Here is a 12,332-nt window from a genome sequence, read left to right on the forward strand (position 1 = left end):
CTTATTTCCAAAAAAATGTTTGGGCCTACTATTCGGATCCTTGTGGAACCTACTGTTTTGCGGGTTCTTGGCATTTCCTTCCTATGTCTTTATCGTTCTCTAGCTTATAACGTGTTGAGGCCTTAAACTACACATCCTCTTAATGCCTACTCACTGGTAACCCTTACCAGATTTTAACCTTCACGGCTCTTTGGCTCATTTGGATACTCTAAGTGGTATGTATGGACTACCTATATGATTTAATATAAATTACTCCCATATGTATTTATAATTTACAGAATTGATCTCTTAATTTATATAGGTGAACTCATATGGCCCAAGTCTTTTGACCCCCGAAGAAGGGTTTTTGCCCGAAATACGTAGGGTCTTTCCTTACCATACACCCCTGAGTTCCTTCCAACTTTTTATGAGAAGTGATCTGTATGTAATTTTATATATATGTTTTTGATCTGTGTCCTCACCAATTTTTATGTATAATTAATAAAGTCCTTTTTATGTTTTGAAAAACATTATCATTGTCTTCTTTGGGTGTCCAGTTGCCTACACAGTCCCACCTCCTTTGGGGGATTCCCTCTTTTCCAAGTTCTTTGCATAAGTGATCCTTGAAAGGAGACTTTGAGAACAGTTTAACATTCTTTCTCCAGAGGTAGATAGGTCTAGAGGGATGTATTTCTTCAATGATTAGTGAAATAGGAGCGTGATCAGACCATCCGATGGAGTGAATCTTAACAGCTGACACCCTGGTTAGGAGCTGTATATCAGTCACAAAAAGGTCAATCCTTGAATATAACTTGTGTGGAGCTGAATAGTATGTGTAGTCTCTCTGTGTAGGATTATGACATCGCCACACATCATACAAGTCTGCGTTGTGAAGGAAGGGTTGAAGTTGGGTGTGTGTAAAAGGGGACATAGAAGTGGTGTCCAGAGTTCTGTTGGGAACTGCATTGAAGTCACCACAGAGCAGGAGCATGCCCCATTTTATTTTGTTGATTTTCTTCAAGAGGGAGCGTAGAAAAGGCAGTTGGTGATCATTAGCTGCATATATGTTTGCTATTGTGTAGGAAACATTATTAATGTCACACAGAAGGATAATTAATCTGCAATTAGGGTCCGTTATTAAGTCATGTTTCATAAATGCCACAGAGTTGCTGAAAGCTGTTAACGTTCCTCTTTTTTTCACCGCTGCGTTAGCTGTAAAAAGATGGGGAAACTTCCTTTGTACACAAGTTGGAGGAGCAGAGGCCTCGAAATGGGTTTCCTGCACACACAAGATAAATCCCTTAAGGGTCAGGGCTTCTTGCCATAATGCCCTTCTTTTAAAGGGGCAGTTCAAGCCATGAGCATTAAGCAAAATAATTTTAAGTCCCATGAAGACTATTGAGATGCTGAAGAGGGGAGTAGCATATATTACAATAATGTAATGAAAGTCTTACAGTACCTGATCAAGAGCTATGAGAGATCGATTGTATAGGTTTCCTGGTGTGCGGGAAAACTTTCTGCAGTCGGAGCCTTATTCGTAGAAGAAGACTTGTAGTGCCAAGGGAAGGAAAAGAACATGTCTGAGTAGAGACAAGAAAATGAACAGTCAAATGAGTAAAAACTTCTCGAGATGCGGGTGTAACCGCATTATACCCAGGCATAAGTTCCACCAACAAATTTAAACCCATCTTCAACAGGGTAACAATTATAGTGAGGAGATTGTCTGTAGATTAGTCGCTCAGCCGGTGTCACGAACCGGCAGGACTGGTAGTGGATCCTCTGGACCAGAGAGGCGATAGCACGGGTTGTACTAGAGGACCGGTTCTAAGCAGTTACTGATCTTCACCAGAGCCCGCCGCAAGGCGGGATGGATTTGCTGCGGCGGTAACTACCAGGTTGTGTCCCCTAGTAACAACTCGATCTCTCTGGCAGTTGATATGGCGTGGTACACAGGGAGTAGGCAAGAGCGTAGTCGGACGTAGCAGAGGTCAGGGCAGGCGGCAGAGGTTCAAAGGCGAGACGTCGGTAGCAACGGGTTCGGCAACAGGCAAAGCAAACAAACACAGAAGGGAACGCTTTCTCAGAGGCACAAGGCACAAAGATCCGGCAGGAAGCTGTGGGAGGAGAAGGTATTAATGGGCAGTGCAAAGGTGAAGCCTAATTAAGTCAGCACTGCCTTTCACAAACCTTAACCCTTAATAACCAGTTTGGACCAGGCACCAATCACCTGTGCACTGGTCCTTTAGATCTAAGAGTCCCGGTGCGTGCGTGCCCTAGAGAGTGGGGACGCACACGCCGAGACGCAGGAGCGTCGCCTAGGGACACACGCTGTGAGCGCTCCGAGGCCAGCAGGGGGCCCGGAGTGCTGAGCGTAACAGTACCCCCCCTTTGGTCACCCCCTCTTTTTGGAACCCAGGAACTCGCGGATGAGGCTGCGGTCCAGGATGTTCTCCTCCGGCTCCCAAGATCTCTCCTCAGGACCGCAGCCCTCCCAATCGACCAAAAAAAATCTTTTCCCCCGGATGACCTTGGTCGCTAGGACTTCTTTGACTGAAAAAATATCAGAGGTACCAGCGACAGGGGTGGGTGAAAGAAGTTTCGGAGAGAAACGGTTAAAGATAGCAGGTTTGAGAAGGGAGACATGGAAAGAGTTATGGATTCGGAGAGAGGGTGGAAGATGGAGCTGGTAGGACATCTGGTTAATGCGGCTCTTGATTTTAAAGGGACCCAAGTAACAAGGGCCCAACTTGTAACTTGGGACCTTAAATCTGATGAATTTCAAGGAGAGCCACACTTTGTCACCGGGACTGAATTCTGGAGGAGCTCTGCAACTTTTATCGGCCTGGAACTTCATACGGGCCGAGGCCTTGAGGAGGGCTGAGTGGGTCTCTCGCCAAATAGAAGAAAAGTCCTGAAGGAGGTCCTCTACAGCTGGTACAGAAGAGGGAGCAGAGGTCCGAGGCAGAGGTGGCAGAGGATGATGACCATAGACCACAAAAAATGGGGACTTATTGGAGGCAGAAGATTGCTTGAAATTATAAGAAAACTCTGCCCCAGGGAGTAAATCCGACCAATCATCTTGACGGGAGGACACAAAATGGTGTAGATAATCTCCCAGAATCTGGTTCACCCGTTCTACTTGGCCATTGGACTGAGGGTGATACGAGGAAGAAAAGTCCAACTTGACTCCGAGCTGACCACAGAGAGCCCTCCAAAATCTGGAAACAAACTGCACCCCACGGTCCGGGACGATGTGTCTGGGAAGGCCGTGAAGGCAGAAGATGTGTAGAAAAAACTGTTTAGCCAACTGAGGCGTGGACGGGAGACCAGGCAGGGACAGAAAGTGAGCCATCTTCGAAAATCGGTCCACCACGACTCAGATGACCGTCATACCATGGGAGGAGGGAAGATCAGTGATAAAGTCCATGGCGATGTGCGACCAAGGGGTTTCAGGAACAGGAAGAGGCAGAAGAAGACCTGCAGGTTTCTGACGAGGAGTTTTGTCACGAGCGCAGATCACACAGGACTGGACGAATTCTGTGACGTCTCTCTCCAGAGAGGGCCACCAATATCTTTGGGAAATTAATTGAAGAGATTTTTTAACTCCAGGATGACCGGCAAAAAGGGAAGCGTGGCCCCACCTGAGAATTTGTAACCGCTGACGAGGAGGAACGTAGGTCTTGCCGGGGGAAGAAGACGCAGGTCCACAGGAGCCTCCGAGATGAGACATTCTGGGGGAATAATGTGTTGAGGAGTGGGTATGTCGCCCACCACATCTGAAGAGCGAGAAAGGGCATCTGCCCCGATGTTCTTAGCAGCTGGGCAGAAATTAATCTGGAAATTTAAGCGGGCGAAGAAGATGGACCAACGGGCTTGGCGGGGATTTAGTCTTTGAGCTGACTGGAGGTATGCTAGGTTCTTGTGGTCCATAAAGATGATCACAGGGTGAGGAGCACCCTTGAGAAGATGTCTCCATTCCTCCAGGGCTAATTTAATTGCCAGCAGTTCTCTGTCCCCAATAGAGTAATTCTTCTCGGCGGAGGAAAAGGTTTTAGAGAAGAAGCCACAAGTAATGGTCTTGCCACTGGATGACTTCTGAGTTAGCACAGCTCCGGCTCCCACTGAGGATGCATCCACTTCCAGATAGAATGGCTTGGAAGAATCTGGCCAGGACAGAACAGGTGCAGAAGCAAAGGCGGCTTTCAGGGACTGGAAGGCCTCTTCAGCGTGAGGAGGCCAGGTTTTTGGATTAGCACCTTTTCTAGTCAAGGCCACAATGGGAGCCACCAGGGTGGAATAATGAGGAATAAATTGTCTGTAGTAGTTGGCGAAACCCAGGAACCTCTGTATGGCTCGGAGGCCAGAGGGGCGTGGCCAATCCAGAACCGCTGAGAGCTTGGCAGGATCCATTTGAAGTCCTTGGGCAGAGATGATATACCTGTGACGAGAGTCACTTTGGGCATGGGGGTTGTTACATAGTTACATAGTAGGTGAGGTTGAATAAAGACAATAGTCCATCCAGTTCAACCTGTGTAGGTGTGTGTGACTGTAATCATCTAACATAGCCCTCAATCTCCTGATCCTTGAGATGTAAGTCTAAGAGTCTTTTGAAAGTCACCATACTACCCGCAGAAACCACCTCTTGTGGTAGACAATTCCACAATCTTGTAGCCCTAACAGTAAAGAACCCCCCACGTTGCCTGAGGTTAAAACGCTTCTCCTCTAATCGCATTGTATGTCCTCGAGTCCTCATGCAATTCCTTCGAATGAACAGCTTTTCTTCTAAGCTGAGATCCCCATTAAGATATTTATAAATTGCTATCATGTCCCCTCTCAGACGTCTTTTCTCCAGGGAAAATAAATCGAGCGATTGCAGCCGCTCTTCATAGGTAAGGTCCTCCAACCCCCTAATCAGTTTAGTTGCCCTTCTCTGGACTTTCTCCAGCTCCAACACATCCCTCCTGAGGACTGGCGACCAGAACTGGACAGAATACTCCAGATGCGGTCGGACCAGAGTTTTATAAAGTGGAAGGATTATAGTCTTATCTCTGGAATACATCCCTTTCTTTATGCATGCTAATATTCTGTTGGCTTTGGAAGCTGCCGCTTGGCATTGCATGCTGTTGCCTAATCTATCATCAACTAAGACTCCCAGATCCTTCTCCATTTTTGATTCCCCCAAGGGTTCCCCTCCTAACGTGTATTGTGTTTTTATGTTTTTGGTCCCCAAGTGCAAAACCTTACACTTCTCCACATTAAACCTCATTTGCCATGTCGTTGCCCACTCCGTAATTTTGTCCAGGTCATTCTGTAGGATATCTGCTTCATGCTGTGCAGTTATTGCCCTGGCCAATTTTGTGTCATCTGCAAAAACTGATAACGAACTACTGATCCCGTCCTCAATGCTGTTTATGAATAAATTGAACAAGGTTGGTCCCAGGACTGAGCCCTGGGGCACCCCGCTTACTACCTCAGACCAGTCTGAGTATGCGCTGTTTATTACTACCCTTTGGACACGGCCTTTTAGCCAATTCCGTATCCAAGAGCAAACCCTGCTGTCGATACCTGCAGACCTTATTTTATAAAATTAAGCGCTTGTGGGGAACTGTATCAAACGCCTTAGCGAAATCCAAGTACACCACATCCACTGGTCTCCCCCTATCTAGCTCACAGCTCACCTCCTCGTAGAATGCTAAGAGATTGGTTTGACAAGATCGCCCATTTGTAAACCCGTGCTGATTACTGCTGATGATGTTGTTGTCTTTAGCATACTCTACGATATAGTCCCTTATCATCCCCTCCAAAAGTTTACATATTATTGATGTCAGACTGACAGGCCTATAATTTCCCGGGATATGTCTCTGGCCCTTTTTGAATATCGGAATCACGTTAGCCTTCCTCCAATCCCCTGGTACATCTCCTGTCCTAATACTGTCAGCAAAGATCAGGAACAGTGGTCTAGATATAACCATACTGAGTTCCTTGAGTACTCTCGGATGTACGCCATCCGGGCCTGGTGATTTGTTTGTGTTAAGTTTATCCAGTCTTTCCCTGATTTCCCCCTCTGTTAGCCATAGTGGCAAGTCCTGTGTATTACTACTAACCATACAGTCATGGTCAGTGTACCCTTCCTTTTCCTGCGTAAAGACTGACGAGAAAAAAGAATTCAGTACGGTTGCTTTTTCAGTGTCCTCTGTAACCATCCTCCCATCATCGCTAATTATGTGTGCAATATGCTCTGCCCTAGTTTTTTTGCTGTTGATATATTTAAAGAATTTCTTTGGGTTTTTTTTACTATCCTCCGCTATTTGTCTCTCAAAGTTGATTTTAGCCATCTTGATTTCGTGTTTACACTTCTTATTTTCCTCCTTGTATTGCTGGAAGGCCGATACGGTGCCCTCTGATTTATATTTCTTGAAGGCCAATTTTTTTCCCCTAATAAGTTTTTTAACGCTACGGTTTAGCCAGCCAGGTTTGGCTTTGTCTCTTCTAAATTTATTCCCCATAGGAATGCACTGCAAGATGCCTTTGCTTAATATTGTTCTAAAGCATTCCCATTTTTCCTCTGTGGTCAGTGATCCCAGGGTTTGGTCCCAGTTTACCCTTTCCATCAATGAGTACAATTTTGGAAAGTCTGCCCTTCTGAAGTTTAGGGTTCTTATGTTCCCCACTTGCCTTTTTATATTGTTATTTATACTAAATGTGATCATCCTGTGATCGCTAGAGCCCAGGTTGTCCTGGACTCCTACCTCCGAGATTATGTCTGGGTCATTAGTGATCAATAGATCCAGGATAGCATTCTCTCTAGTAGGGGAATCCACCAACTGCGACATGTAGTTATCCTGTAAGGTTTCCGTGAATAGCCGGGCCTTATGCGAGTGTGCAGTCCCCTCTTCCCAGTCAATGTCGGGATAATTGAAGTCCCCCAATATGATGACTGATCCTAGTTTTGCCGCTTTACCTATTAGTGCTAAAAATTCCAGCTCTACCTCCTCCCCTTGGTTAGGTGGCCTATAGCAAACCCCCACAACTACTTTTCCCTTATCTTCTTCCCTATCGAGTTCAACCCACACAGATTCTAAATCCATGCTCATCCCATCCGTAATGTCACTCCTTTCTAGCACCTTTATATTGTTCTTGACATAGAGACATACCCCTCCCCCTCTTTTACCAACCCTGTCCTTCCGGTACACCGAATACCCTTGGATATTTGCCAGCCAGTCATGTGAGGGGTCGAACCAAGTCTCCGTTATTCCCACAAGGTCTATGTCCTCCTCATGTACTAACATGTCCAACTCATCCATCTTATTAGCTAGGCTCCTGGCATTAGCATATACCCCTCTTAGTTTTACGGAAGTTAAACGTGATTGGTGGTTTTGTTTATTTCTGTTTGGTCTGCTGTTCTCCCGCACAGACCCGCCAATTGATGTTGTTGACCTACTGTCGCTATTGACCCTACAACTGCCTTCAGTCCTCTGCTCCCTCCTGACTGATTCTATTTCTGAGCCTTTGTGGACCCCAAATTCCTTTAGAGAGGTTGGGGGGCACCATGCCCAGCCTTATGGGGCTTTCTTATGTTTAAATCACCCTGCATCTGTTATGGATGCAGGGTGACCAGGAGGGTGGTGAACACTGAAAATATGGTTTGGACTACTACAAATGGGTTGAATTGCTTCATATTTGTCAGCAAGGTCATTTGTTCCCTTTGCCCTGAGGTCTCTGAGCAGGAAGTCAACTCCTAATATGGTCATCCCAGGAAGTTCTGAGGAGACGGACTGTCTAAGGTGGCTCTGCATTCACCTATTGTCAGGTGTGCTAATGACCTCACCTGTTGTCTGCTAAGGGATGTATTGACACTCAGAGTAATGTGTATTGAGGGCTCGTTAGGGAACCATTGTTCTGTGTCTGACTATTGTGTACATTGATTGCCCCCTGGGGCTTCTGTCTCCTTGCATTGGTCAAAGCTATGTGACCAATCCCTGTTGACTCATTTTCAAGTCCTCATTTGCATGGCAGTCCTTCTGGTCAATCTATCTGACCAATCACTGCTGACTCATTTTCAATTCCTCATTTGCATGGCTAAAAGAGGACCTGAATGGGAACTGCAGGTACTTTGCAATTGACCAATGGGAGGGCGGTTGTTGGGGGCAGGATGTTCCAAATTCTGTATAAAAGTGTGCTGTGCTCTTCCAATAAATTGTCTTCCTGTTTGAACTTACATACAGCCTTGCCTGGTGTTTGTTCTAATGGATTCCGAACGGCACATAGCTGTAGTTCGGATCCCGGATCCTTGGTTGACCAAACCTTCAGACGTTGCGATCTGCAAGCTGATTTACTAGAAACAGAGGAGTGTCGGGAGAGCGGACAGAGCGAGCAAGGGTCTCATCACATTGGTTGGCAGCGGTGGGATTTGCTCTCCAGTTACCAGGACACTCCAAACCACCAGAGTCAATGACCAGCTATGCAGCATGCAGGAGAGCCACGCTGAAAGACTTACTTGAGAGCCGCGGAGGGACCGGTGGGACAAAGAACAAGGCCCCCTGATCAGTGAGCTAGCCGAGATGGATCAGAGGGAGGGTGATGCAGGACCCCGGTCACTTGAAGACTTGTTTCAGCAACGAGTTCGAGAGCGGTTGGCATTATATGGTGCTAACCCATCAGAGACCACCATACAGAATGCCATTAGAGACATCCAGCTGCAGGATGAGCGACAAGAGAAAGAACTAGAGTGACAAGAGAGAGAACGAGAGCGGCAGCATGAGCAGAGAATGGCAGAAATACAGCAATCAGAGAAAACGCCTAAAGATGCAGCGTCCCCATATGAGGAGGAGTTTCGCTGCAGGTTGCAGCAACACTTGGTCCAACAGGATGAGCCTGGATCAGAGGAAGCCATACTGGACTGGAGAGATTTCACTCAAAAGGAAATGTTGTATGAGGCCTTAGAGGATGTGCAGTGGAGGCGGAGAGAGAACCTTCCCAGAGAAGAACATCGGTTCCAGGTATACGTTGCCCTGTGGTTACCTTTCCTAGGACAGCAACCCGGGGATGAGTGGGTTACGGAGCTGAGGAACCTGATTTGGAAGGAGATGTGGCTGGATGAAGCTTACCGGACACTAAAGTGGTACGCCACCAGCTACAACCACTGGATGGCTGACGACAATATGCCGGAAGGTGAGGACTATAGTGGCCCGGGCTTGCTGTGGAAGGCCTTTGAGGAGAGGGACTTTGGATGTCCAGCAGAGTTTCGGCGCTGGGAAATCCAGGACACTAGGGAAGCCCTACTGGGTCTCCCCAAAGCGAATGACGTGGGGTCAGACCTGATTAATCTGGTCAGAATGGAGTGGGAACTGGAGCAGGACTACCAACGCCTGCACTGCTCCGTTCCACCCCAATCTACCCTGCAAGCAGAGCCGGAGTCCTGGGTGGCAGATCAGGACCCACAACCCTTCAGTTGGAGAGACAGTACAGACTGGGGGTACTGTGAAGACCCACCGATGGCAGGTGGAGATGGGACCGAGATCTCTCTACCGGCCCTACAGGGAGGCTGGGCAGCCGGCCCAGGTCCCCAGCTACAGCAGGAGTTACAGGGAGCTGAAGGTGTCGTCTTTCCTTCCAAGCAGCAGTGTACCTTACAGGGAGAGGAGACAACTAATCCTTCTCCCCAACCACAGGGAGACAGCAGCCCTGACCCCAATGGTACAGATGGGACCGCGGTCTCTGCACCAGACCTACAGGGATGCTGGACGGCCGGTCCAGATCCCCAACCTGCCCCACAGGAATACCAGGAGGAGGAGGTAGGCGATCCCTCCTCTCTACAGCAGACCCCCAACCAGGCCCTGGGGGTAGTATTCGCCAACCCCAACCAAGCAGAAGAGCTGGCAACAGGGCAGAGTGTTACCGACCTCTGCCCAGCACCCGCAAAAGCTACATTCTTCACTTGTACACCCCAGGGAGACAACAGACCTGATCCCAATGGTGCAGATGGGACCGCAGTCTCTGCACCAGACCTACAGGGATGCTGGATGGCCGGTCCAGATCCCCAAGCTGCCCCACAGGAATACCAGGAGGAGGAGGTAGGCGATCCCTCCTCTCTACATCAGACCCCCAACCAGGTCCTGGGGGTAGTATTCGCCAACCCCAACCCAGCGGAAGGGCTGGCAACAAAGCAGAGCGCTGCTGGCCTCTACCCTCAACTTACAAAGGATGGATTTCCTGAGAAGGTGGATGATACTACAATCTCCACTTGTTTACCCCAGGGATGCTGGGCAGTCGGCCCAGATCCCGAACAGCATGAGGAAGTGAGCCCAGCCACCCTGTCCTCCCTCCAGCAGCTGAAAGGAATCCTGGGAGAAGGGCCAGCTCATGCTTCTTCCCCACAGAGAAGATGTTCTACAAGAGAGGCAGAGGTTGGCTGGGTGAGTGACATTCTGTCCCGGACAATTTGTTTGGGGTACTTTGTGGGTGCAGACATTGGAGGACTGGAACTATGGACTAACTTCTAAGTAAACCCGGTTAGGGTCTCCTGTGTTAGTCTCCTGCCGAAAGGGGAGAAATGTGACGAGAGTCACTTTGGGCATGGGGGTTGTGGACCCCAAATTCCTTTAGAGAGGTTGGGGGGCACCATGCCCAGCCTTATGGGGCTCTCTTATGTTTAAATCACCCTGCATCTGTTATGGATGCAGGGTGACCAGGAGGGTGGTGAACACTGAAAATATGGTTTGGACTACTACAAATGAGTTGAATTGCTTCATATTTGTCAGCAAGGTCATTTGTTCCCTTTGCCCTGAGGTCTCTGAGCAGGAAGTCAACTCCTAATATGGTCATCCCAGGAAGTTCTGAGGAGACGGACTGTCTAAGGTGGCTCTGCATTCACCTATTGTCAGGTGTGCTAATGACCTCACCTGTTGTCTGCTAAGGGATGTATTGACACTCAGAGTAATGTGTATTGAGGGCTCGTTAGGGAACAATTGTTCTGTGTCTGACTATTGTGTACATTAACCACTTTACAACCGGAGGATTTTGCTGTCTTCCGTCCAGGCCACTTTTTGCGATTCGGCGCTGTGCGACTTCAACTGACAATTGCGCGGTCGTGCGACGCCGTACCCAAACGAAATTTACGTCCTTTTTCTCCCACAAACAGAGCTTTCTTTTGGTGGTATTTGATCACCTGTGCGATTTTTACTTTTTGCGCTATAAACAAAAAAAGAGCGTTTATTTTGAAAAAATAACAATATTTTTCACTTTTTTTTATATGAAATTCCCCCCAAAAAAGATGTAAAAACCAATTTTTTTAAAAGTTTTTGGCCAATTTGTTTTATGCTACATATGTTTGGTAAAAAAAATTGCAATAAGCGTATTTTGATTGGTTTGCGCAAAAGTTATTGCGTTTACTAACAAAGGGAAAGATTTCTGTCATTTTTGGTGTTTTTTTTTTAACGCGTAATGGCGGCGATCTGCGATTTTTTTTGCGGGACTGCGACATTGCGGCGGACAGACCGGACCCCTGACTGACATTTTTGACACTTTTGGGGGTACCAGTGACATTACTGCAGTAATCAGTGCTATATATATGCACTGTTACTGTAAAAATGACACTGGCAGGGAAGGGGTTAATTTTATTGGAGAGGGAGGGGTTAATGTATGCCTGGTGCTTACTGACGTGTAGGGGGGGAGGTGACTGTGTGATTCATGGACAGATCGGATGTCCAGCTATGCTGAACAGTCCGATCTGTCACTCCCTGTCACTATGGAGATCCGCCCGCTGTGTTTACACACAGCGGGCGGATCTCCAGACTCGATCCCCGACGATCGGGTAAGAGCAGCGGCGATCGCCGCTGCTCCTCCCCTGGCCCGACTCCCGCTGTGAATGAAAACAGCGGGAGCGAGCCTCCGGCGGCGCGCAAGCGCTGCCCAGAAGGGGAGGAGTCCAGTCACGTTAATACTACGTGACTGGACGGGAACGAGCCACTCTGCCGCAGTAGTATTACCGTGAGCGGTAGTAGAGTGGTTAATTGCCCCCTGGGGCTTCTGTCTCCTTGCATTGGTCAAAGCTATGTGACCAATCCCTGTTGACTCATTTTCAAGTCCTCATTTGCATGGCAGTCCTTCTGGTCAATCTATCTGACCAATCACTGCTGACTCATTTTCAATTCCTCATTTGCATGGCTAAAAGAGGACCTGAATGGGAACTGCAGGTACTTTGCAATTGACCAATGGGAGGGCGGTTGTTGGGGGCAGGATGTTCCAAATTCTGTATAAAAGTGTGCTGTGTTCTTCCAATAAATTGTTCTTCCTGTTTGAACTTACATACAGCTTGCTTGGTGTTTGTTCTAATGGATTCCGGACGGCACATA

Source organism: Pelophylax lessonae, assembly GCF_965119305.1.
Source record: "Pelophylax lessonae genome assembly, chromosome: 1".
Taxonomy (NCBI): Eukaryota; Metazoa; Chordata; class Amphibia; order Anura; family Ranidae; genus Pelophylax; species Pelophylax lessonae.